This window comes from Vicugna pacos, unplaced genomic scaffold (genome assembly GCF_048564905.1).
Source record: "Vicugna pacos unplaced genomic scaffold, VicPac4 scaffold_18, whole genome shotgun sequence".
NCBI classification, from domain to species: Eukaryota; Metazoa; Chordata; class Mammalia; order Artiodactyla; family Camelidae; genus Vicugna; species Vicugna pacos.
The window spans coordinates 1,873,085-1,897,171 of NW_027328739.1; the positions used below are offsets into that span (position 1 = coordinate 1,873,085).

General features: G+C 45.1%; 3 long non-coding RNA genes across 4 annotated transcripts; all 3 read right to left on the bottom strand.

Annotated features, from left to right (window-relative positions):
- Positions 1–3,907: 3,907 nt before the first annotated feature.
- LOC140692846 (uncharacterized) lies at positions 3,908–4,722 on the bottom strand. Of its 2 annotated transcripts, none has more exons than XR_012068452.1 (3): positions 4,501–4,722; positions 4,202–4,292; positions 3,908–4,119 (listed from the first exon to the last, which is right to left on the bottom strand). It is a non-coding gene; the product is annotated as an uncharacterized lncRNA (long non-coding RNA). The 2 variants fall into 2 exon arrangements; XR_012068453.1 differs by having other exon boundaries at positions 3,922–4,071.
- Positions 4,723–9,435: 4,713 nt separating this feature from the next.
- On the bottom strand, positions 9,436–14,420 carry LOC140692851 (uncharacterized). Its single transcript, XR_012068459.1, has 3 exons — positions 14,239–14,420; positions 9,797–9,867; positions 9,436–9,588 (listed from the first exon to the last, which is right to left on the bottom strand). It is a non-coding gene; the product is annotated as an uncharacterized lncRNA (long non-coding RNA).
- A 311-nt stretch (positions 14,421–14,731) lies between these two features.
- Positions 14,732–19,690, bottom strand: LOC140692855 (uncharacterized). Its single transcript, XR_012068463.1, has 3 exons — positions 19,535–19,690; positions 15,093–15,163; positions 14,732–14,884 (listed from the first exon to the last, which is right to left on the bottom strand). It is a non-coding gene; the product is annotated as an uncharacterized lncRNA (long non-coding RNA).
- Positions 19,691–24,087: the final 4,397 nt, after the last annotated feature.

A 24,087-nucleotide genomic window follows, 5' to 3' on the forward strand; every position in this document is an offset into this window, starting at 1 on the left:
AGTTTGCATTCTATCTGTCTAGCTTTTCCGTCGAGCTGACACAATGTTACCAAAATTGACAAGTCTGGCTTCTAGGTCGATTGAGTGTGTTTCAAAAAATAACTCCATTTTCGTATAACTCCCAAAACATGTAAATGAGTTCTGTTAAACTTCTTAAAGACTGCAAATGGGATATCAACACAATGTCAAAAGAGTTGTCTTCGGACAATCCCTCCCACCACGGCTGTATAGAAACAAAGAGCTACGCAAATATCACATTTCTGTGAAATGTATCTGGATAGTGTTGATTCATCGATGCCCAGTTGGCAGAGAAGAAGTGCAACCTGCACTCACTCGCTCCCATGTACAGAGCAATGGAAACATCCACTCACCCAGCCCTTAGCATAGGACACTGGCCGAAGAGAGGTCTGTTACTCCCAAAGACAGGATGAGGCCTCAGGACACCTGGAAGCAGGAGAATGCAAAGCAGGGAATGGAAACCAGTGCAGGTTCGGACCCCTGGTGATGGAGCAACGAGGGTGAAACTCTGTTTAACTTGGACGCACACTCTCAAGCGGACAGGAGACATGGGTTTGAAGGTGATGTGCTGAGATTTACAAGAGTGCACAGCAGATGCTTGGCTGAGAGAACTCAAAGAAACCAGCGCAAAATATCCCCACAGTTAATTCTGAGACCAAGATCCCAGCTGCCAAATTTGAGGTAGCAGAGGCAATGGTCAGTGAGGCATAGAGCTACGGATGATGGCACACGCTGAGTCTCAGGGATCTGGAGTGCGTTGTGGGATGTGGTGGGTCGAATCAAGAGAGCAAACCGAACTGTGTACCAATAATAAATCAACCACACTGGTCGCGCGGTTGCGATTACCGATATGTCCCATGGCCACACCCAGTACATCTGCAGGACCAGGGACCAATTGGGAATTTTGCCAGTAGAGCACGTGTGGGGCTGAATCAGAGATATCGTGCATCTGGTCTGAGGGATCCAGGGGGCCTTGAATTTGAAATCAGAATGAAAAGCCTTAGGATATGCTACATTCATAACCTGGGCTGGGATTATGGTTTGGTTTGAGTCACAGGATGCGCAACAACTCTGTGGTTGCCTTCGTGCACCCGTGCCACAAGGATGAGAGGACAAGGAAGAGTGGTCCAAGTCCACAGCGCGAGAAGAGGAAGCATTCCCTTCAGCACTATCTCCCAAAAGTGGATGCTACATTTTGGATGGCACCGGCACGGTACGGCACCTAGGACAACAAGGAAGGTCTGCGGGATCATTCCAGCAGGCCCTGATATGTGACATCCATAGATATGCTTCCACAGGTGTTTCTGTAGACAGAGAAGCTCTGGAAAGAACTGATTTCATTGGGACATTCCCGTGGCAATAAAAAGCAGAAGAGCACTCTCAGTTTGCTGTTTTGGAAACACTCCAAAATGACATAGAGAAGAATGCAGAGCTGAGAACTTTTAGAAGCTTCATTTCCACAAGAATAAGTGTCCTGTGCACTTTCAGAAGTGTGAGATAAGTATAATCAAAATGAAGTTATGCTAATCGAAGTAGTATGGGTTGTTCATCACAACTAATGCAACACCAGCAATTGGAGATATACCAAACAACACACACAGGTACAGGTTATGGCATCAATGCCTAGGAGAAATTGTCCTCACAGAAATCCCATGGAATTGCGTAGAGACAAGAGTCTAAAATTTTCAATTAACAAAGCCCTAGAAGTCTACATTAGATACCTGATATTACCTGACCAGTAGAGATGAAGAAGAACAGTAAAAGAAACAGGAAGTACCATTTTCAGTTCCAAAGATATTGAAGGCGCAAAAGATAAGCTTTCAAACAACTAGTCTGCAAAACGCTATCCAGAACAAGTGTTGAAAATGAAGGTCAGGAAAACACTGAAGAACACCAGTGTCTCAGAATCACAAAAGGCAGAATACCAGAAAAGGGGAAGAGAAAGTCTCAACACGAGCCAAAAATATCAGGAAACTCAATGGTTGTGATAATATCAGGGCTAGAATTCAGTCCTTAGCAGACTAGATAATGCAGAGGGACGCGTGAATGACTGTGAAGACAGGGGAAGAGAAAAACCTCGGTCAGAAGCAGACATAGGAAAGCAAGTGCAAACAAATGAAAACATTGCAGTTGAACCCTGGGTTAAGACAGGGCATGAAAGAATAGAAATCATGAGTCCCAGATGGAAAAGCAAGAGATAAAGAAACAAAAAGTGTGTGAAATTTTATCTGTAGAAAAATCAGACTGAACCTCCTGAAAGCCAAGAAAGAATCATCTATGAGAATTCAGGAATTACACAGCATCCGAAGGAGGTGGAATCCCAATAGACCTACCAGCAGCTGTATGATTCAAATCAACAAAGTTCACGAATATCCGAGTGATTTAAAATGCACCTGGAGGAAACAACATAGTCACAAGGAAACCTCCAGAGGGGTTTCAGCTGATATCTCGGCAGCAATATTGCAGGACAGGGAGGAGTGCCAGGACACAGACCATATCCTGAATGGCCAAATGCTGCCACCTAGGGTAGCCTATGCCACATGAACACCATTTCAAATAACGGCAGAGCTAGAGAATTCTACAGACCGGCAAATCTTAAAAGAATTCAGCAGTTCAAAAGTTTTTCTAAAAGAAAGGTTGAGAAAACTCCCCTGAATAGAAAAGCAGCAAGATGGAATGGAAAGAAGAAACCATTATTGGAAATGCAAGAAGAGCATGTGTGGCAGAGAAGAAAGAAGAAGAACTTAAGGAGGACATCAAAACCCTAAAGATGCTAGAGGGAAGCAGGAAATCATAGGTGATTGGAAGCACTCTCTTAAGTGAATCAGCTTATTTGACTCTGTTTGAAGCGAAAGGAGAGATGCATGGCCTGACGTGTTTGCAAAACAAGCGAGAAAAAGACCAACAAAGAATCAAACCAACAAACAAGCACCAAAATGGTATGGTTGGCTGACATATACAAAGGGAACCATGATTATTCAAAAGAAAATACTCAAGGTGAGGTCAAGGGTCATTCAGAACGCATCGACCCAGTATCGTGGCTTGCATGTACTCAGCACACTTGTATTCGGAAATCAGAAGCGTGCATTCATATTCGTAAATTTTGATTCATAAGAGCATATCGTGACCTAAAACTAATGCCGATTTGGAATCAAATGGATTCCTAGTCCGTGATGTAGACTTGTATGTCTTCCAACAGGATGAAGGAATGCCATATTCTAGGCTACGTAGAGAAGAAATGTAAGAAGCCTATAACAAAGGCAAGTAGCTCTGCCAAAGTGTACTAAGTGCAAAAGAGACCGACAGCAAAGTGCACATTGGGGTTGGTTTCATTTCTTGGAATTTCAGCCCCCATGAATCCAATGGATCCATGTCCTGAGAGTGTGGGTGTTTCAGCAGAAATCAGGCGACGCATATGTATTCTGGGTGTACGGATATTATAGGAACATAAGTCTCCTTTAGTGGGTCCCTGTGTACTGTGAACTGTTAGAAAGTTTAAAGACGTGTGAAACCATCAACTGAAAAGGGACACACTTCCCTCCATTGGTACGGTGCATAGAGCTCTGAACAAAAGGAAAGAGGGAAGAAGAAAGGCCCATGGGACGCTAGTGGGTAGAATCACATTTACCTTAGGAACCTCTCGTCGGATGCAGCCCCTCCCCCAACACTGACAAGATGCAGCAGCCATTGGGGATGGCAGTTAGCGGTTGGATTCCAGGTGGAATGTTGGTGTGTACCGCGAGGCTTGTTGTGGCTGTTGGATCCTAGGTAACCGGGCAGAGTTCTGTGGGTGGATCAGTGTGATGGAGGGGCTGCCGCCCTCTGTGGAGCTTGGCTTAGGTGTTTGGTCCGGGAAGCTGTGTAAGTTCGAGATACTGCTGCTGCCCAAAGACCTGAGGTCACAGGTCAGTTTCCAGAACCTGAAAGGGCAGACAGTGGAAGATCTGCCTGTCATCAGCTTACTGGTCAGGCTCCGAGGTACTTTCAGACTTGCCCAGTCCTGGTGAAGTCGACTTTAGGGGAGACACGAAGAGAAGCTGGCCGATAAGCTGGCTGCACGGATTGAGGAGAGATGCGAACACATGGATGAGAGATGTTCTGCTACAATGGAGAATACTGGCGTGGAGACAGCTGTAGAGGATACCAGGCTCAAAAGACATTCATGAGACATATTGAAACTCACTGATACAGGCAGAAACATACGGAGTGCCAACGTGGACTTGAGGAAGTTCCTCAATTCTCTTCTCCAATAACGGGTCCAAGGTCCCTGACGTCTGAAGGAGAAGAAATGGCAGAGATGATCAAAACGCTCCTGTTCTTGGAAGAGGTCGTGAGAATCCACACGTCCCAAGGGGCATTCCCAAGCCATTCAGACCAAAATTCAACAAGCCCAGGTAAGCCTTTTCCCAGGTTTGGGCCTAGCTAGTGAGCACTTGCCCTTGCCTCCCCTCCACTCAGGCATCCATTTTGAAGGATCAGTACCTGAGCTGCAATGAAGCCATTACGAGAAGAGCAAGCCCCTCGTAGAATCAGAGTTCCTCCAGCTTCACTCTCTGTGAACAACAGTGAACACCTTAAAGGTCAAATAGTCTCGGCTGAAATAGATAAAATTGAATACTTAGCTCACACCTAGAAACGATGTCCTTCCGCTAGATTCAGCAAATGTTGTGTTTCTGTCTTCCCTGGGGTGAAGGGAGTGTGGTAAGTGAGGGGAATCTTTGACTGAACATGAATCTGTATTAGGCTTCAGTTTTTCAAGACAGTGAAGGTAAATAGTACAAGTCAGAAAGTGAACTGAACTGTAAAAGTCGCCAATGACATTAAAGACACAGCTTGTGTGGATCGTCTTTCACTTGAGTCAAGCCCCCGGGGGCACTATATCATGGGGGTGCAGACTTGGTTGCGTTAAATGGCTTTAAACTACAGGATCGGATGATTAAGCGTTCTCAACACTGATAGAAAAACACCTGGTTCTCAATAGACTAGCATAACTGCAGCAGGATTCTCCTAGCTAGAATGCCTCTAGGTGCTTTTGGATTCAAACCTAAATGTATATATTTGGTTTGTTTCCTCTTGTATTTTCCTAGAGAGGGATGTTACCCCTTGAAATGCCAACATTGGCCAGTAGGTGTCATTGGGATACAGGGCACCACATGCACAAGTGTATCCAAGGTTGGGGGTTATTCCATGTTTCCAAAAGTTATTTCATGGTTCCTGTTGGTTTCGGAGGCTTCAACCTTAAAGAGCTGACATGACCCCTTGAACAGTTTGGACTGCTAGTTTGCATTCTATCTGTCTAGCTTTTCCGTCGAGCTGACACAATGTTACCAAAATTGACAAGTCTGGCTTCTAGGTCGATTGAGTGTGTTTCAAAAAATAACTCCATTTTCGTATAACTCCCAAAACATGTAAATGAGTTCTGTTAAACTTCTTAAAGACTGCAAATGGGATATCAACACAATGTCAAAAGAGTTGTCTTCGGACAATCCCTCCCACCACGGCTGTATAGAAACAAAGAGCTAAGCAAATATCACATTTCTGTGAAATGTATCTGGATAGTGTTGATTCATCGATGCCCAGTTGGCAGAGAAGAAGTGCAACCTGCACTCACTCGCTCCCATGTACAGAGCAATGGAAACATCCAGTCACCCAGCCCTTAGCATAGGACACTGGCCGAAGAGAGGTCTGTTACTCCCAAAGACAGGATGAGGCCTCAGGACACCTGGAAGCAGGAGAATGCAAAGCAGGGAATGGAAACCAGTGCAGGTTCGGACCCCTGGTGATGGAGCAACGAGGGTGAAACTCTGTTTAACTTGGACGCACACTCTCAAGCGGACAGGAGACATGGGTTTGAAGGTGATGTGCTGAGATTTACAAGAGTGCACAGCAGATGCTTGGCTGAGAGAACTCAAAGAAACCAGCGCAAAATATCCCCACAGTTAATTCTGAGACCAAGATCCCAGCTGCCAAATTTGAGGTAGCAGAGGCAATGGTCAGTGAGGCATAGAGCTACGGATGATGGCACACGCTGAGTCTCAGGGATCTGGAGTGCGTTGTGGGATGTGGTGGGTCGAATCAAGAGAGCAAACCGAACTGTGTACCAATAATAAATCAACCACACTGGTCGCGCGGTTGCGATTACCGATATGTCCCATGGCCACACCCAGTACATCTGCAGGACCAGGGACCAATTGGGAATTTTGCCAGTAGAGCACGTGTGGGGCTGAATCAGAGATATCGTGCATCTGGTCTGAGGGATCCAGGGGGCCTTGAATTTGAAATCAGAATGAAAAGCCTTAGGATATGCTACATTCATAACCTGGGCTGGGATTATGGTTTGGTTTGAGTCACAGGATGCGCAACAACTCTGTGGTTGCCTTCGTGCACCCGTGCCACAAGGATGAGAGGACAAGGAAGAGTGGTCCAAGTCCACAGCGCGAGAAGAGGAAGCATTCCCTTCAGCACTATCTCCCAAAAGTGGATGCTACATTTTGGATGGCACCGGCACGGTACGGCACCTAGGACAACAAGGAAGGTCTGCGGGATCATTCCAGCAGGCCCTGATATGTGACATCCATAGATATGCTTCCACAGGTGTTTCTGTAGACAGAGAAGCTCTGGAAAGAACTGATTTCATTGGGACATTCCCGTGGCAATAAAAAGCAGAAGAGCACTCTCAGTTTGCTGTTTTGGAAACACTCCAAAATGACATAGAGAAGAATGCAGAGCTGAGAACTTTTAGAAGCTTCATTTCCACAAGAATAAGTGTCCTGTGCACTTTCAGAAGTGTGAGATAAGTATAATCAAAATGAAGTTATGCTAATCGAAGTAGTATGGGTTGTTCATCACAACTAATGCAACACCAGCAATTGGAGATATACCAAACAACACACACAGGTACAGGTTATGGCATCAATGCCTAGGAGAAATTGTCCTCACAGAAATCCCATGGAATTGCGTAGAGACAAGAGTCTAAAATTTTCAATTAACAAAGCCCTAGAAGTCTACATTAGATACCTGATATTACCTGACCAGTAGAGATGAAGAAGAACAGTAAAAGAAACAGGAAGTACCATTTTCAGTTCCAAAGATATTGAAGGCGCAAAAGATAAGCTTTCAAACAACTAGTCTGCAAAACGCTATCCAGAACAAGTGTTGAAAATGAAGGTCAGGAAAACACTGAAGAACACCAGTGTCTCAGAATCACAAAAGGCAGAATACCAGAAAAGGGGAAGAGAAAGTCTCAACACGAGCCAAAAATATCAGGAAACTCAATGGTTGTGATAATATCAGGGCTAGAATTCAGTCCTTAGCAGACTAGATAATGCAGAGGGACGCGTGAATGACTGTGAAGACAGGGGAAGAGAAAAACCTCGGTCAGAAGCAGACATAGGAAAGCAAGTGCAAACAAATGAAAACATTGCAGTTGAACCCTGGGTTAAGACAGGGCATGAAAGAATAGAAATCATGAGTCCCAGATGGAAAAGCAAGAGATAAAGAAACAAAAAGTGTGTGAAATTTTATCTGTAGAAAAATCAGACTGAACCTCCTGAAAGCCAAGAAAGAATCATCTATGAGAATTCAGGAATTACACAGCATCCGAAGGAGGTGGAATCCCAATAGACCTACCAGCAGCTGTATGATTCAAATCAACAAAGTTCACGAATATCCGAGTGATTTAAAATGCACCTGGAGGAAACAACATAGTCACAAGGAAACCTCCAGAGGGGTTTCAGCTGATATCTCGGCAGCAATATTGCAGGACAGGGAGGAGTGCCAGGACACAGACCATATCCTGAATGGCCAAATGCTGCCACCTAGGGTAGCCTATGCCACATGAACACCATTTCAAATAACGGCAGAGCTAGAGAATTCTACAGACCGGCAAATCTTAAAAGAATTCAGCAGTTCAAAAGTTTTTCTAAAAGAAAGGTTGAGAAAACTCCCCTGAATAGAAAAGCAGCAAGATGGAATGGAAAGAAGAAACCATTATTGGAAATGCAAGAAGAGCATGTGTGGCAGAGAAGAAAGAAGAAGAACTTAAGGAGGACATCAAAACCCTAAAGATGGGAGAGGGAAGCAGGAAATCATAGGTGATTGGAAGCACTCTCTTAAGTGAATCAGCTTATTTGACTCTGTTTGAAGCGAAAGGAGAGATGCATGGCCTGACGTGTTTGCAAAACAAGCGAGAAGAAGACCAACAAAGAATCAAACCAACAAACAAGCACCAAAATGGTATGGTTGGCTGACATATACAAAGGGAACCATGATTATTCAAAAGAAAATACTCAAGGTGAGGTCAAGGGTCATTCAGAACGCATCGACCCAGTATCGTGGCTTGCATGTACTCAGCACACTTGTATTCGGAAATCAGAAGCGTGCATTCATATTCGTAAATTTTGATTCATAAGAGCATATCGTGACCTAACACTAATGCCGATTTGGAATCAAATGGATTCCTAGTCCGTGATGTAGACTTGTATGTCTTCCAACAGGATGAAGGAATGCCATATTCTAGGCTACGTAGAGAAGAAATGTAAGAAGCCTATAACAAAGGCAAGTAGCTCTGCCAAAGTGTACTAAGTGCAAAAGAGACCGACAGCAAAGTGCACATTGGGGTTGGTTTCATTTCTTGGAATTTCAGCCCCCATGAATCCAATGGATCCATGTCCTGAGAGTGTGGGTGTTTCAGCAGAAATCAGGCGACGCATATGTATTCCGGGTGTACGGATCTTATAGGAACATAAGTCTCCTTTAGTGGGTCCCTGTGTACTGTGAACTGTTAGAAAGTTTAAAGACGTGTGAAACCACCAACTGAAAAGGGACACACTTCCCTCCATTGGTACGGTGCATAGAGCTCTGAACAAAAGGAAAGAGGGAAGAAGAAAGGCCCATGGGACGCTAGTGGGTAGAATCACATTTACCTTAGGAACCTCTCGTCGGATGCAGCCCCTCCCCCAACACTGACAAGATGCAGCAGCCATTGGGGATGGCAGTTAGCGGTTGGATTCCAGGTGGAATGTTGGTGTGTACCGCGAGGCTTGTTGTGGCTGTTGGATCCTAGGTAACCGGGCAGAGTTCTGTGGGTGGATCAGTGTGATGGAGGGGCTGCCGCCCTCTGTGGAGCTTGGCTTAGGTGTTTGGTCCGGGAAGCTGTGTAAGTTCGAGATACTGCTGCTGCCCAAAGACCTGAGGTCACAGGTCAGTTTCCAGAACCTGAAAGGGCAGACAGTGGAAGATCTGCCTGTCATCAGCTTACTGGTCAGGCTCCGAGGTACTTTCAGACTTGCCCAGTCCTGGTGAAGTCGACTTTAGGGGAGACACGAAGAGAAGCTGGCCGATAAGCTGGCTGCACGGATTGAGGAGAGATGCGAACACATGGATGAGAGATGTTCTGCTACAATGGAGAATACTGGCGTGGAGACAGCTGTAGAGGATACCAGGCTCAAAAGACATTCATGAGACATATTGAAACTCACTGATACAGGCAGAAACATACGGAGTGCCAACGTGGACTTGAGGAAGTTCCTCAATTCTCTTCTCCAATAACGGGTCCAAGGTCCCTGACGTCTGAAGGAGAAGAAATGGCAGAGATGATCAAAACGCTCCTGTTCTTGGAAGAGGTCGTGAGAATCCACACGTCCCAAGGGGCATTCCCAAGCCATTCAGACCAAAATTCAACAAGCCCAGGTAAGCCTTTTCCCAGGTTTGGGCCTAGCTAGTGAGCACTTGCCCTTGCCTCCCCTCCACTCAGGCATCCATTTTGAAGGATCAGTACCTGAGCTGCAATGAAGCCATTACGAGAAGAGCAAGCCCCTCCTAGAATCAGAGTTCCTCCAGCTTCACTCTCTGTGAACAACAGTGAACACCTTAAAGGTCAAACAGTCTCGGCTGAAATAGATAAAATTGAATACTTAGCTCACACCTAGAAACGATGTCCTTCCGCTAGATTCAGCAAATGTTGTGTTTATGTCTTCCCTGGGGTGAAGGGAGTGTGGTAAGTGAGGGGAATCTTTGACTGAACATGAATCTGTATTAGGCTTCAGTTTTTCAAGACAGTGAAGGTAAATAGTACAAGTCAGAAAGTGAACTGAACTGTAAAAGTCGCCAATGACATTAAAGACACAGCTTATGTGGATCGTCTTTCACTTGAGTCAAGCCCCCGGGGGCACTATATCATGGGGGTGCAGACTTGGTTGCGTTAAATGGCTTTAAACTACAGGATCGGATGATTAAGCGTTCTCAACACTGATAGAAAAACACCTGGTTCTCAATAGACTAGCATAACTGCAGCAGGATTCTCCTAGCTAGAATGCCTCTAGGTGCTTTTGGATTCAAACCTAAATGTATATATTTGGTTTGTTTCCCCTTGTATTTTCCGAGAGAGGGATGTTACCCCTTGAAATGCCAACATTGGCCAGTAGGTGTCATTGGGATACAGGGCACCACATGCACAAGTGTATCCAAGGTTGGGGGTTATTCCATGTTTCCAAAAGTTATTTCATGGTTCCTGTTGGTTTCGGAGGCTTCAACCTTAAAGAGCTGACATGACCCCTTGAACAGTTTGGACTGCTAGTTTGCATTCTATCTGTCTAGCTTTTCCGTCGAGCTGACACAATGTTACCAAAATTGACAAGTCTGGCTTCTAGGTCGATTGAGTGTGTTTCAAAAAATAACTCCATTTTCGTATAACTCCCAAAACATGTAAATGAGTTCTGTTAAACTTCTTAAAGACTGCAAATGGGATATCAACACAATGTCAAAATAGTTGTCTTCGGACAATCCCTCCCACCACGGCTGTATAGAAACCAAGAGCTAAGCAAATATCACATTTCTGTGAAATGTATCTGGATAGTGTTGATTCATCGATGCCCAGTTGGCAGAGAAGAAGTGCAACCTGCACTCACTCGCTCCCATGTACAGAGCAATGGAAACATCCAGTCACCCAGCCCTTAGCATAGGACACTGGCCGAAGAGAGGTCTGTTACTCCCAAAGACAGGATGAGGCCTCAGGACACCTGGAAGCAGGAGAATGCAAAGCAGGGAATGGAAACCAGTGCAGGTTCGGACCCCTGGTGATGGAGCAACGAGGGTGAAACTCTGTTTAACTTGGACGCACACTCTCAAGCGGACAGGAGACATGGGTTTGAAGGTGATGTGCTGAGATTTACAAGAGTGCACAGCAGATGCTTGGCTGAGAGAACTCAAAGAAACCAGCGCAAAATATCCCCACAGTTAATTCTGAGACCAAGATCCCAGCTGCCAAATTTGAGGTAGCAGAGGCAACGGTCAGTGAGGCATAGAGCTACGGATGATGGCACACGCTGAGTCTCAGGGATCTGGAGTGCGTTGTGGGATGTGGTGGGTCGAATCAAGAGAGCAAACCGAACTGTGTACCGATAATAAATCAACCACACTGGTCGCGCGGTTGCGATTACCGATATGTCCCATGGCCACACCCAGTACATCTGCAGGACCAGGGACCAATTGGGAATTTTGCCAATAGAGCACGTGTGGGGCTGAATCAGAGATATTGTGCATCTGGTCTGAGGGATCCAGGGGGCCTTGAATTTGAAATCAGAATGAAAAGCCTTAGGATATGCTACATTCATAACCTGGGCTGGGATTATGGTTTGGTTTGAGTCACAGGATGCGCAACAACTCTGTGGTTGCCTTCGTGCACCCGTGCCACAAGGATGAGAGGACAAGGAAGAGTGGTCCAAGTCCACAGCGCGAGAAGAGGAAGCATTCCCTTCAGCACTATCTCCCAAAAGCGGATGCTACATTTTGGATGGCACTGGCACGGTATGGCACCTAGGACAACAAGGAAGGTCTGCGGGATCATTCCAGCAGGCCCTGATATGTGACATCCATAGATATGCTTCCACTGGAGTTTCTGTAGACAGAGAAGCTCTGGAAAGAACTGATTTCATTGGGACATTCCCGTGGCAATAAAAAGCAGAAGAGCACTCTCAGTTTGCTGTTTTGGAAACACTCCAAAATGACATAGAGAAGAATGCAGAGCTGAGAACTTTTAGAAGCTTCATTTCCACAAGAGGAAGTGTCCTGTGCACTTTCAGAAGTGTGAGATAAGTATAATCAAAATGAAGTTATGCTAATCGAAGTAGTATGGGTTGTTCATCACAACTAATGCAACACCAGCAATTGGAGATATACCAAACAACACACACAGGTACAGGTTATGGCATCAATGCCTAGGAGAAATTGTCCTCACAGAAATCCCATGGAATTGCGTAGAGACAAGAGTCTAAATTTTTCAATTAACAAAGCCCTAGAAGTCTACATGAGATACCTGATATTACCTGACCAGTAGAGATGAAGAAGAACAGTAAAAGAAACAGGAAGTACCATTTTCAGTTCCAAAGATATTGAAGGCGCAAAGATAAGCTTTCAAACAACTAGTCTGCAAAACGCTATCCAGAACAAGTGTTGAAAATGAAGGTCAGGAAAACACTGAAGAACACCAGTGACTCAGAATCACAAAAGGCAGAATACCAGAAAAGGGGAAGAGAAAGTCTCAACACGAGCCAAAAATATCAGGAAACTCAATGGTTGTGATAATATCAGGGCTAAAATTCTGTCCTTAGCAGACTAGATAATGCAGAGGGACGCGTGAATGACTGTGAAGACAGGGGAAGAGAAAAACCTCGGTCAGAAGCAGACATAGGAAAGCAAGTGCAAACAAATGAAAACATTGCCGTTGAACCCTGGGTTAAGACAGGGCATGAAAGAATAGAAATCATGAGTCCCAGATGGAAAAGCAAGAGATAAAGAAACAAAAAATGTCTGAAAATTTATCTGTAGAAAAATCAGACTGAAACTTGCTGAAAGCCAAGAAAGAATCATCTATGCGAATTCAGGAATTCCACAGCATCCGAAGGAGGTGGAATCCCAATAGACCTACCAGCAGCTGTATGATTCAAATCAATAAAGTTCACGAATATCCGAGTGATTTAAAATGCACCTGGAGGAAACAACATAGTCACAAGGAAACCTCCAGGGGGTTTTCAGCTGATATGTCGGCAGCAATATTGCAGGACAGGGAGGAGTGCCAGGACACAGACCATATCCTGAATGGCCAAATGCTGCCACCTAGGGTAGCCTATGCCACATGAACACCATTTCAAATAACGGCAGAGCTAGAGAATTCTACAGACCGGCAAATCTTAAAAGAATTCAGCAGTTCAAAAGTTTTTCTAAAAGAAAGGTTGAGAAAACTCCCCTGAATAGAAAAGCAGCAAGATGGAATGGAAAGAAGAAACCATTATTGGAAATGCAAGAAGTGCATGTGTGGCAGAGAAGAAAGAAGAAGAACTTAAGGAGGACATCAAAACCCTAAAGATGGGAGAGGGAAGCAGGAAATCATAGGTGATTGGAAGCACTCTCTTAAGTGAATCAGCTTATTTGACTCTGTTTGAAGCGAAAGGAGAGATGCATGGCCTGACGTGTTTGCAAAACAAGCGAGAAGAAGACCAACAAAGAATCAAACCAACAAACAAGCACCAAAATGGTATGGTTGGCTGACATATACAAAGGGAACCATGATTATTCAAAAGAAAATACTCAAGGTGAGGTCAAGGGTCATTCAGAACGCATCGACCCAGTATCGTGGCTTGCATGTACTCAGCACACTTGTATTCGGAAATCAGAAGCGTGCATTCATATTCGTAAATTTTGATTCATAAGAGCATATCGTGACCTAACACTAATGCCGATTTGGAATCAAATGGATTCCTAGTCCGTGATGTAGACTTGTATGTCTTCCAACAGGATGAAGGAATGCCATATTCTAGGCTACGTAGAGAAGAAATGTAAGAAGCCTATAACAAAGGCAAGTAGCTCTGCCAAAGTGTACTAAGTGCAAAAGAGACCGACAGCAAAGTGCACATTGGGGTTGGTTTCATTTCTTGGAATTTCAGCCCCCATGAATCCAATGGATCCATGTCCTGAGAGTGTGGGTGTTTCAGCAGAAATCAGGCGACGCATATGTATTCCGGGTGTACGGATATTATAGGAACAGAAGTCTCCTTTAGTGGGTCCCTGTGTACTGTGAACTGTTAGAAAGTTTAAAGACGTGTGAAACCATCAACTGAAAAGGGACACACTTCCCTCCATTGGTACGGTGCATAGAGCTCTGAACAAAAGGAAAGAGGGAAGAAGAAAGGCCCATGGGACGCTAGTGGGTAGAATCACATTTACCTTAGGAACCTCTCGTCGGATGCAGCCCCTCCCCCAACACTGACAAGATGCAGCAGCCATTGGGGATGGCAGTTAGCGGTTGGATTCCAGGTGGAATGTTGGTGTTTACCGCGAGGCTTGTTGTGGCTGTTGGATCCTAGGTAACCGGGCAGAGTTCTGTGGGTGGATCAGTGTGATGGAGGGGCTGCCGCCCTCTGTGGAGCTTGGCTTAGGTGTTTGGTCCGGGAAGCTGTGTAAGTTCGAGATACTGCTGCTGCCCAAAGACCTGAGGTCACAGGTCAGTTTCCAGAACCTGAAAGGGCAGACAGTGGAAGATCTGCCTGTCATCAGCTTACTGGTCAGGCTCCGAGGTACTTTCAGACTTGCCCAGTCCTGGTGAAGTCGACTTTAGGGGAGACACGAAGAGAAGCTGGCCGATAAGCTGGCTGCACGGATTGAGGAGAGATGCGAACACATGGATGAGAGATGTTCTGCTACAATGGAGAATACTGGCGTGGAGACAGCTGTAGAGGATACCAGGCTCAAAAGACATTCATGAGACATATTGAAACTCACTGATACAGGCAGAAACATACGGAGTGCCAACGTGGACTTGAGGAAGTTCCTCAATTCTCTTCTCCAATAACGGGTCCAAGGTCCCTGACGTCTGAAGGAGAAGAAATGGCAGAGATGATCAAAACGCTCCTGTTCTTGGAAGAGGTCGTGAGAATCCACACGTCCCAAGGGGCATTCCCAAGCCATTCAGACCAAAATTCAACAAGCCCAGGTAAGCCTTTTCCCAGGTTTGGGCCTAGCTAGTGAGCACTTGCCCTTGCCTCCCCTCCACTCAGGCATCCATTTTGAAGGATCAGTACCTGAGCTGCAATGAAGCCATTACGAGAAGAGCAAGCCCCTCCTAGAATCAGAGTTCCTCCAGCTTCACTCTCTGTGAACAACAGTGAACACCTTAAAGGTCAAACAGTCTCGGCTGAAATAGATAAAATTGAATACTTAGCTCACACCTAGAAACGATGTCCTTCCGCTAGATTCAGCAAATGTTGTGTTTCTGTCTTCCCTGGGGTGAAGGGAGTGTGGTAAGTGAGGGGAATCTTTGACTGAACATGAATCTGTATTAGGCTTCAGTTTTTCAAGACAGTGAAGGTAAATAGTACAAGTCAGAAAGTGAACTGAACTGTAAAAGTCGCCAATGACATTAAAGACACAGCTTATGTGGATCGTCTTTCACTTGAGTCAAGCCCCCGGGGGCACTATATCATGGGGGTGCAGACTTGGTTGCGTTAAATGGCTTTAAACTACAGGATCGGATGATTAAGCGTTCTCAACACTGATAGAAAAACACCTGGTTCTCAATAGACTAGCATAACTGCAGCAGGATTCTCCTAGCTAGAATGCCTCTAGGTGCTTTTGGATTCAAACCTAAATGTATATATTTGGTTTGTTTCCCCTTGTATTTTCCGAGAGAGGGATGTTACCCCTTGAAATGCCAACATTGGCCAGTAGGTGTCATTGGGATACAGGGCACCACATGCACAAGTGTATCCAAGGTTGGGGGTTATTCCATGTTTCCAAAAGTTATTTCATGGTTCCTGTTGGTTTCGGAGGCTTCAACCTTAAAGAGCTGACATGACCCCTTGAACAGTTTGGACTGCTAGTTTGCATTCTATCTGTCTAGCTTTTCCGTCGAGCTGACACAATGTTACCAAAATTGACAAGTCTGGCTTCTAGGTCGATTGAGTGTGTTTCAAAAAATAACTCCATTTTCGTATAACTCCCAAAACATGTAAATGAGTTCTGTTAAACTTCTTAAAGACTGCAAATGGGATATCAACACAATGTCAAAATAGTTGTCTTCGGACAATCCCTCCCACCACGGCTGTATAGAAACCAAGAGCTAAGCAAATATCACATTTCTGTGAAATGTATCTGGATAGTGTTGATTCATCGATGCCCAGTTGGCAGAGAAGAAGTGCAACCTGCACTCACTCGCTCCCATGTACAGAGCAATGGAAACATCCAGTCACCCAGCCCTTAGCATAGGACACTGGCCGAAGAGAGGTCTGTTACTCCCAAAGACAGGATGAGGCCTCAGGACACCTGGAAGCAGGAGAATGCAAAGCAGGGAATGGAAACCAGTGCAGGTTCGGACCCCTGGTGATGGAGCAACGAGGGTGAAACTCTGTTTAACTTGGACGCACACTCTCAAGCGGACAGGAGACATGGGTTTGAAGGTGATGTGCTGAGATTTACAAGAGTGCACAGCAGATGCTTGGCTGAGAGAACTCAAAGAAACCAGCGCAAAATATCCCCACAGTTAATTCTGAGACCAAGATCCCAGCTGCCAAATTTGAGGTAGCAGAGGCAACGGTCAGTGAGGCATAGAGCTACGGATGATGGCACACGCTGAGTCTCAGGGATCTGGAGTGCGTTGTGGGATGTGGTGGGTCGAATCAAGAGAGCAAACCGAACTGTGTACCGATAATAAATCAACCACACTGGTCGCGCGGTTGCGATTACCGATATGTCCCATGGCCACACCCAGTACATCTGCAGGACCAGGGACCAATTGGGAATTTTGCCAATAGAGCACGTGTGGGGCTGAATCAGAGATATTGTGCATCTGGTCTGAGGGATCCAGGGGGCCTTGAATTTGAAATCAGAATGAAAAGCCTTAGGATATGCTACATTCATAACCTGGGCTGGGATTATGGTTTGGTTTGAGTCACAGGTTGCACAACAACTCTGTGGTTGCCTTCGTGCACCCGTGCCACAAGGATGAGAGGACAAGGGAGAGTGGTCCAAGTCCACAGCGTGAGAAGAGGAAGCATTCCCTTCAGCACTATCTCCCAAAAGCGGATGCTACATTTTGGATGGCACCGGCACGGTACGGCACCTAGGACAACAAGGAAGGTCTGCGGGATCATTCCAGCAGGCCCTGATATGTGACATCCATAGATATGCTTCCACTGGTGTTTCTGTACACAGAGAAGCTCTGGAAAGAACTGATTTCATTGGGACATTCCCGTGGCAATAAAAAGCAGAAGAGCACTCTCAGTTTGCTGTTTTGGAAACACCCCAAATGACATAGAGAAGAATGCAGAGCTGAGAACTTTTAGAAGCTTCATTTCGACAAGAGGAAGTGTCCTGTGCACTTTCAGAAGTGTGAGATAAGTATAATCAAAATGAAGTTATGCTAATCGAAGTTGTATGGGTTGTTCATCACAACTAATGCAACACCAGCAATTGGAGATATGCCAAACAACACACACAGGTACAGGTTATGGCATCAATGCCAAGGAGAAATTGTCCTCACAGAAATCCCATGGAATTGCGTAGAGACAAGAGTCTAAATTTTTCAATTAACAATGCCCTAGAAGTCTACATGAGATACCTGATATTACCTGACCAGTAGAGATGAAGAAGAACAGTAAAAGAAACAGGAAGTACCATTTTCAGTTCCAAAGATATTGAAGGCGCAAAAGATAAGCTTTCAAACAACTAGTCTGCAAAACGCTATCCAGAACAAGTGTTGAAAATGAAGGTCAGGAAAACACTGAAGAACACCAGTGTCTCAGAATCACAAAAGGCAGAATACCAGAAAAGGGGAAGAGAAAGTCTCAACACGAGCCAAAAATATCAGGAAACTCAATGGTTGTGATAATATCAGGGCTAAAATTCAGTCCTTAGCAGACTAGATAATGCAGAGGGACGCGTGAATGACTGTGAAGGCAGGGGAAGAGAAAAACCTCGGTCAGAAGCAGACATAGGAAAGCAAGTGCAAACAAATGAAACCATTGCAGTTGAACCCTGGGTTAAGACAGGGCATGAAAGAATAGAAATCATGAGTCCCAGATGGAAAAGCAAGAGATAAAGAAACAAAAAAAGTCTGAAAATTTATCTGTAGAAAAATCAGACTGAAACTTGCTGAAAGCCAAGAAAGAATCATCTGTGCGAATTCAGGAATTACACAGCATCCGAAGGAGGTGCAATCCCAATAGACCTACCAGCAGCTGTATGATTCAAATCAACAAAGTTCACGAATATCCGAGTGATTTAAAATGCACCTGGAGGAAACAACATAGTCACAAGGAAACCTCCAGAGGGGTTTCAGCTGATATCTCGGCAGCAATATTGCAGGACAGGGAGGAGTGCCAGGACACAGACCATATCCTGAATGGCCAAATGCTGCCACCTAGGGTAGCCTATGCCACATGAACACCATTTCAAATAACGGCAGAGCTAGAGAATTCTACAGACCGGCAAATCTTAAAAGAATTCAGCAGTTCAAAAGTTTTTCTAAAAGAAAGGTTGAGAAAACTCCCCTGAATAGAAAAGCAGCAAGATGGAATGGAAAGAAGAAACCATTATTGGAAATGCAAGAAGAGCATGTGTGGCAGAGAAGAAAGAAGAAGAACTTAAGGAGGACATCAAAACCCTAAAGATGGGAGAGGGAAGCAGGAAATCATAGGTGATTGGAAGCACTCTCTTAAGTGAATCAGCTTATTTGACTCTGTTTGAAGCGAAAGGAGAGATGCATGGCCTGACGTGTTTGCAAAACAAGCGAGAAGAAGACCAACAAAGAATCAAACCAACAAACAAGCACCAAAATGGTATGGTTGGCTGACATATACAAAGGGAACCATGATTATTCAAAAGAAAATACTCAAGGTGAGGTCAAGGGTCATTCAGAACGCATCGACCCAGTATCGTGGCTTGCATGTACTCAGCACACTTGTATTCGGAAATCAGAAGCGTGCATTCATATTCGTAAATTTTGATTCATAAGAGCATATCGTGACCTAACACTAATGCCGATTTGGAATCAAATGGATTCCTAGTCCGTGATGTAGACTTGTATGTCTTCCAACAGGATGAAGGAATGCCATATTCTAGGCTACGTAGAGAAGAAATGTAAGAAGCCTATAACAAAGGCAAGTAGCTCTGCCAAAGTGTACCAAGTGCAAAAGAGACCGACAGCAAAGTGCACATTGGGGTTGGTTTCATTTCTTGGAATTTCAGCCCCCATGAATCCAATGGATCCATGTCCTGAGAGTGTGGGTGTTTCAGCAGAAATCAGGCGACGCATATGTATTCCGGGTGTACGGATCTTATAGGAACATAAGTCTCCTTTAGTGGGTCCCTGTGTACTGTGAACTGTTAGAAAGTTTAAAGACGTGTGAAAACATCAACTGAAAAGGGACACACTTCCCTCCATTGGTACGGTGCATAGAGCTCTGAACAAAAGGAAAGAGGTAAGAAGAAAGGCCCATGGGACGCTAGTGGGTAGAATCACATTTACCTTAGGAACCTCTCGTCGGATGCAGCCCCTCCCCCAACACTGACAAGATGCAGCAGCCATTGGGGATGGCAGTTAGCGGTTGGATTCCAGGTGGAATGTTGGTGTTTACCGCGAGGCTTGTTGTGGCTGTTGGATCCTAGGTAACCGGGCAGAGTTCTGTGGGTGGATCAGTGTGATGGAGGGGCTGCCGCCCTCTGTGGAGCTTGGCTTAGGTGTTTGGTCCGGGAAGCTGTGTAAGTTCGAGATACTGCTGCTGCCCAAAGACCTGAGGTCACAGGTCAGTTTCCAGAACCTGAAAGGGCAGACAGTGGAAGATCTGCCTGTCATCAGCTTACTGGTCAGGCTCCGAGGTACTTTCAGACTTGCCCAGTCCTGGTGAAGTCGACTTTAGGGGAGACACGAAGAGAAGCTGGCCGATAAGCTGGCTGCGTGGATTGAGGAGAGATGCGAACACATGGATGAGAGATGTTCTGCTACAATGGAGAATACTGGCGTGGAGACAGCTGTAGAGGATACCAGGCTCAAAAGACATTCATGAGACATATTGAAACTCACTGATACAGGCAGAAACATACGGAGTGCCAACGTGGACTTGAGGAAGTTCCTCAATTCTCTTCTCCAATAACGGGTCCAAGGTCCCTGACGTCTGAAGGAGAAGAAATGGCAGAGATGATCAAAACGCTCCTGTTCTTGGAAGAGGTCGTGAGAATCCACACGTCCCAAGGGGCATTCCCAAGCCATTCAGACCAAAATTCAACAAGCCCAGGTAAGCCTTTTCCCAGGTTTGGGCCTAGCTAGTGAGCACTTGCCCTTGCCTCCCCTCCACTCAGGCATCCATTTTGAAGGATCAGTACCTGAGCTGCAATGAAGCCATTACGAGAAGAGCAAGCCCCTCCTAGAATCAGAGTTCCTCCAGCTTCACTCTCTGTGAACAACAGTGAACACCTTAAAGGTCAAATAGTCTCGGCTGAAATAGATAAAATTGAATACTTAGCTCACACCTAGAAACGATGTCCTTCCGCTAGATTCAGCAAATGTTGTGTTTCTGTCTTCCCTGGGGTGAAGGGAGTGTGGTAAGTGAGGGGAATCTTTGACTGAACATGAATCTGTATTAGGCTTCAGTTTTTCAAGACAGTGAAGGTAAATAGTACAAGTCAGAAAGTGAACTGAACTGTAAAAGTCGCCAATGACATTAAAGACACAGCTTATGTGGATCGTCTTTCACTTGAGTCAAGCCCCCGGGGGCACTATATCATGGGGGTGCAGACTTGGTTGCGTTAAATGGCTTTAAACTACAGGATCGGATGATTAAGCGTTCTCAACACTGATAGAAAAACACCTGGTTCTCAATAGACTAGCATAACTGCAGCAGGATTCTCCTAGCTAGAATGCCTCTAGGTGCTTTTGGATTCAAACCTAAATGTATATATTTGGTTTGTTTCCTCTTGTATTTTCCGAGAGAGGGATGTTACCCCTTGAAATGCCAACATTGGCCAGTAGGTGTCATTGGGATACAGGGCACCACATGCACAAGTGTATCCAAGGTTGGGGGTTATTCCATGTTTCCAAAAGTTATTTCATGGTTCCTGTTGGTTTCGGAGGCTTCAACCTTAAAGAGCTGACATGACCCCTTGAACAGTTTGGACTGCTAGTTTGCATTCTATCTGTCTAGCTTTTCCGTCGAGCTGACACAATGTTACCAAAATTGACAAGTCTGGCTTCTAGGTCGATTGAGTGTGTTTCAAAAAATAACTCCATTTTCGTATAACTCCCAAAACATGTAAATGAGTTCTGTTAAACTTCTTAAAGACTGCAAATGGGATATCAACACAATGTCAAAATAGTTGTCTTCGGACAATCCCTCCCACCACGGCTGTATAGAAACCAAGAGCTAAGCAAATATCACATTTCTGTGAAATGTATCTGGATAGTGTTGATTCATCGATGCCCAGTTGGCAGAGAAGAAGTGCAACCTGCACTCACTCGCTCCCATGTACAGAGCAATGGAAACATCCACTCACCCAGCCCTTAGCATAGGACACTGGCCGAAGAGAGGTCTGTTACTCCCAAAGACAGGATGAGGCCTCAGGACACATGGAAGCAGGAGAATGCAAAGCAGGGAATGGAAACCAGTGCAGGTTCGGACCCCTGGTGATGGAGCAACAAGGGTGAAACTCTGTTTAACTTGGACGCACACTCTCAAGCGGACAGGAGACATGGGTTTGAAGGTGATGTGCTGAGATTTACAAGAGTGCACAGCAGATGCTTGGCTGAGAGAACTCAAAGAAACCAGAGCAAAATATCCCCACAGTTAATTCTGAGACCAAGATCCCAGCTGCCAAGTTTGAGGTAGCAGAGGCAACGGTCAGTGAGGCATAGAGCTACGGATGATGGCACACGCTGAGTCTCAGGGATCTGGCGTGCGTTGTGGGATGTGGTGGGTCGAATCAAGAGAGCAAACCGAACTGTGTACCAATAATAAATCAACCACACTGGTCGCGCGGTTGCGATTACCGATATGTCCCATGGCCACACCCAGTACATCTGCAGGACCAGGGACCAATTGGGAATTTTGCCAATAGAGCACGTGTGGGGCTGAATCAGAGATATCGTTCATCTGGTCTGAGGGATCCAGGGGGCCTTGAATTTGAAATCAGAATGAAAAGCCTTAGGATATGCTACATTCATAACCTGGGCTGGGATTATGGTTTGGTTTGAGTCACAGGATGCGCAACAACTCTGTGGTTGCCTTCGTGCACCCGTGCCACAAGGATGAGAGGACAAGGAAGAGTGGTCCAAGTCCACAGCGTGAGAAGAGGAAGCATTCCCTTCAGCACTATCTCCCAAAAGCGGATGCTACATTTTGGATGGCACCGGCACGGTACGGCACCTAGGACAACAAGGAAGGTCTGCGGGATCATTCCAGCAGGCCCTGATATGTGACATCCATAGATATGCTTCCACTGTTGCTTCTGTACACAGAGAAGCTCTGGAAAGAACTGATTTCATTGGGACATTCCCGTGGCAATAAAAAGCAAAAGAGCACTCTCAGTTTGCTGTTTTGGAAACACTCCAAAATGACATAGAGAAGAATGCAGAGCTGAGAACTTTTAGAAGCTTCATTTCCACAAGAGGAAGTGTCCTGTGCACTTTCAGAAGTGTGAGATAAGTATAATCAAAATGAAGTTATGCTAATCGAAGTAGAATGGGTTGTTCATCACAACTAATGCAACACCAGCAATTGGAGATATACCAAACAACACACACAGGTACAGGTTATGGCATCAATGCCTAGGAGAAATTGTCCTCACAGAAATCCCATGGAATTGCGTAGAGACAAGAGTCTAAATTTTTCAATTAACAAAGCCCTAGAAGTCTACATTAGATACCTGATATTACCTGACCAGTAGAGATGAAGAAGAACAGTAAAAGAAACAGGAAGTACCATTTTCAGTTCCAAAGATATTGAAGGCGCAAAAGATAAGCTTTCAAACAACTAGTCTGCAAAACGTTATCCAGAACAAGTGTTGAAAATGAAGGTCAGGAAAACACTGAAGAACACCAGTGTCTCAGAATCACAAAAGGCAGAATACCAGAAAAGGGGAAGAGAAAGCCTCAACACGAGCCAAAAATATCAGGAAACTCAATGGTTGTGATAATATCAGGGCTAAAATTCAGTCCTTAGCAGACTAGATAATGCAGAGGGACGCGTGAATGTCTGTGAAGACAGGGGAAGAGAAAAACCTCGGTCAGAAGCAGACATAGGAAAGCAAGTGCAAACAAATGAAAACATTGCCGTTGAACCCTGGGTTAAGACAGGGCATGAAAGAATAGAAATCATGAGTCCCAGATGGAAAAGCAAGAGATAAAGAAACAAAAAATGTCTGAAAATTTATCTGTAGAAAAATCAGACTGAACCTCCTGAAAGCCAAGAAAGAATCATCTATGCGAATTCAGGAATTACACAGCATCCGAAGGAGGTGGAATCCCAATAGACCTACCAGCAGCTGTATGATTCAAATCAACAAAGTTCACGAATATCCGAGTGATTTAAAATGCACCTGGAGGAAACAACATAGTCACAAGGAAACCTCCAGAGGGGTTTCAGCTGATATCTCGGCAGCAATATTGCAGGACAGGGAGGAGTGCCAGGACACAGACCATATCCTGAATGGCCAAATGCTGCCACCTAGGGTAGCCTATGCCACATGAACACCATTTCAAATAACGGCAGAGCTAGAGAATTCTACAGACCGGCAAATCTTAAAAGAATTCAGCAGTTCAAAAGTTTTTCTAAAAGAAAGGTTGAGAAAACTCCCCTGAATAGAAAAGCAGCAAGATGGAATGGAAAGAAGAAACCATTATTGGAAATGCAAGAAGAGCATGTGTGGCAGAGAAGAAAGAAGAAGAACTTAAGGAGGACATCAAAACCCTAAAGATGGGAGAGGGAAGCAGGAAATCATAGGTGATTGGAAGCACTCTCTTAAGTGAATCAGCTTATTTGACTCTGTTTGAAGCGAAAGGAGAGATGCATGGCCTGACGTGTTTGCAAA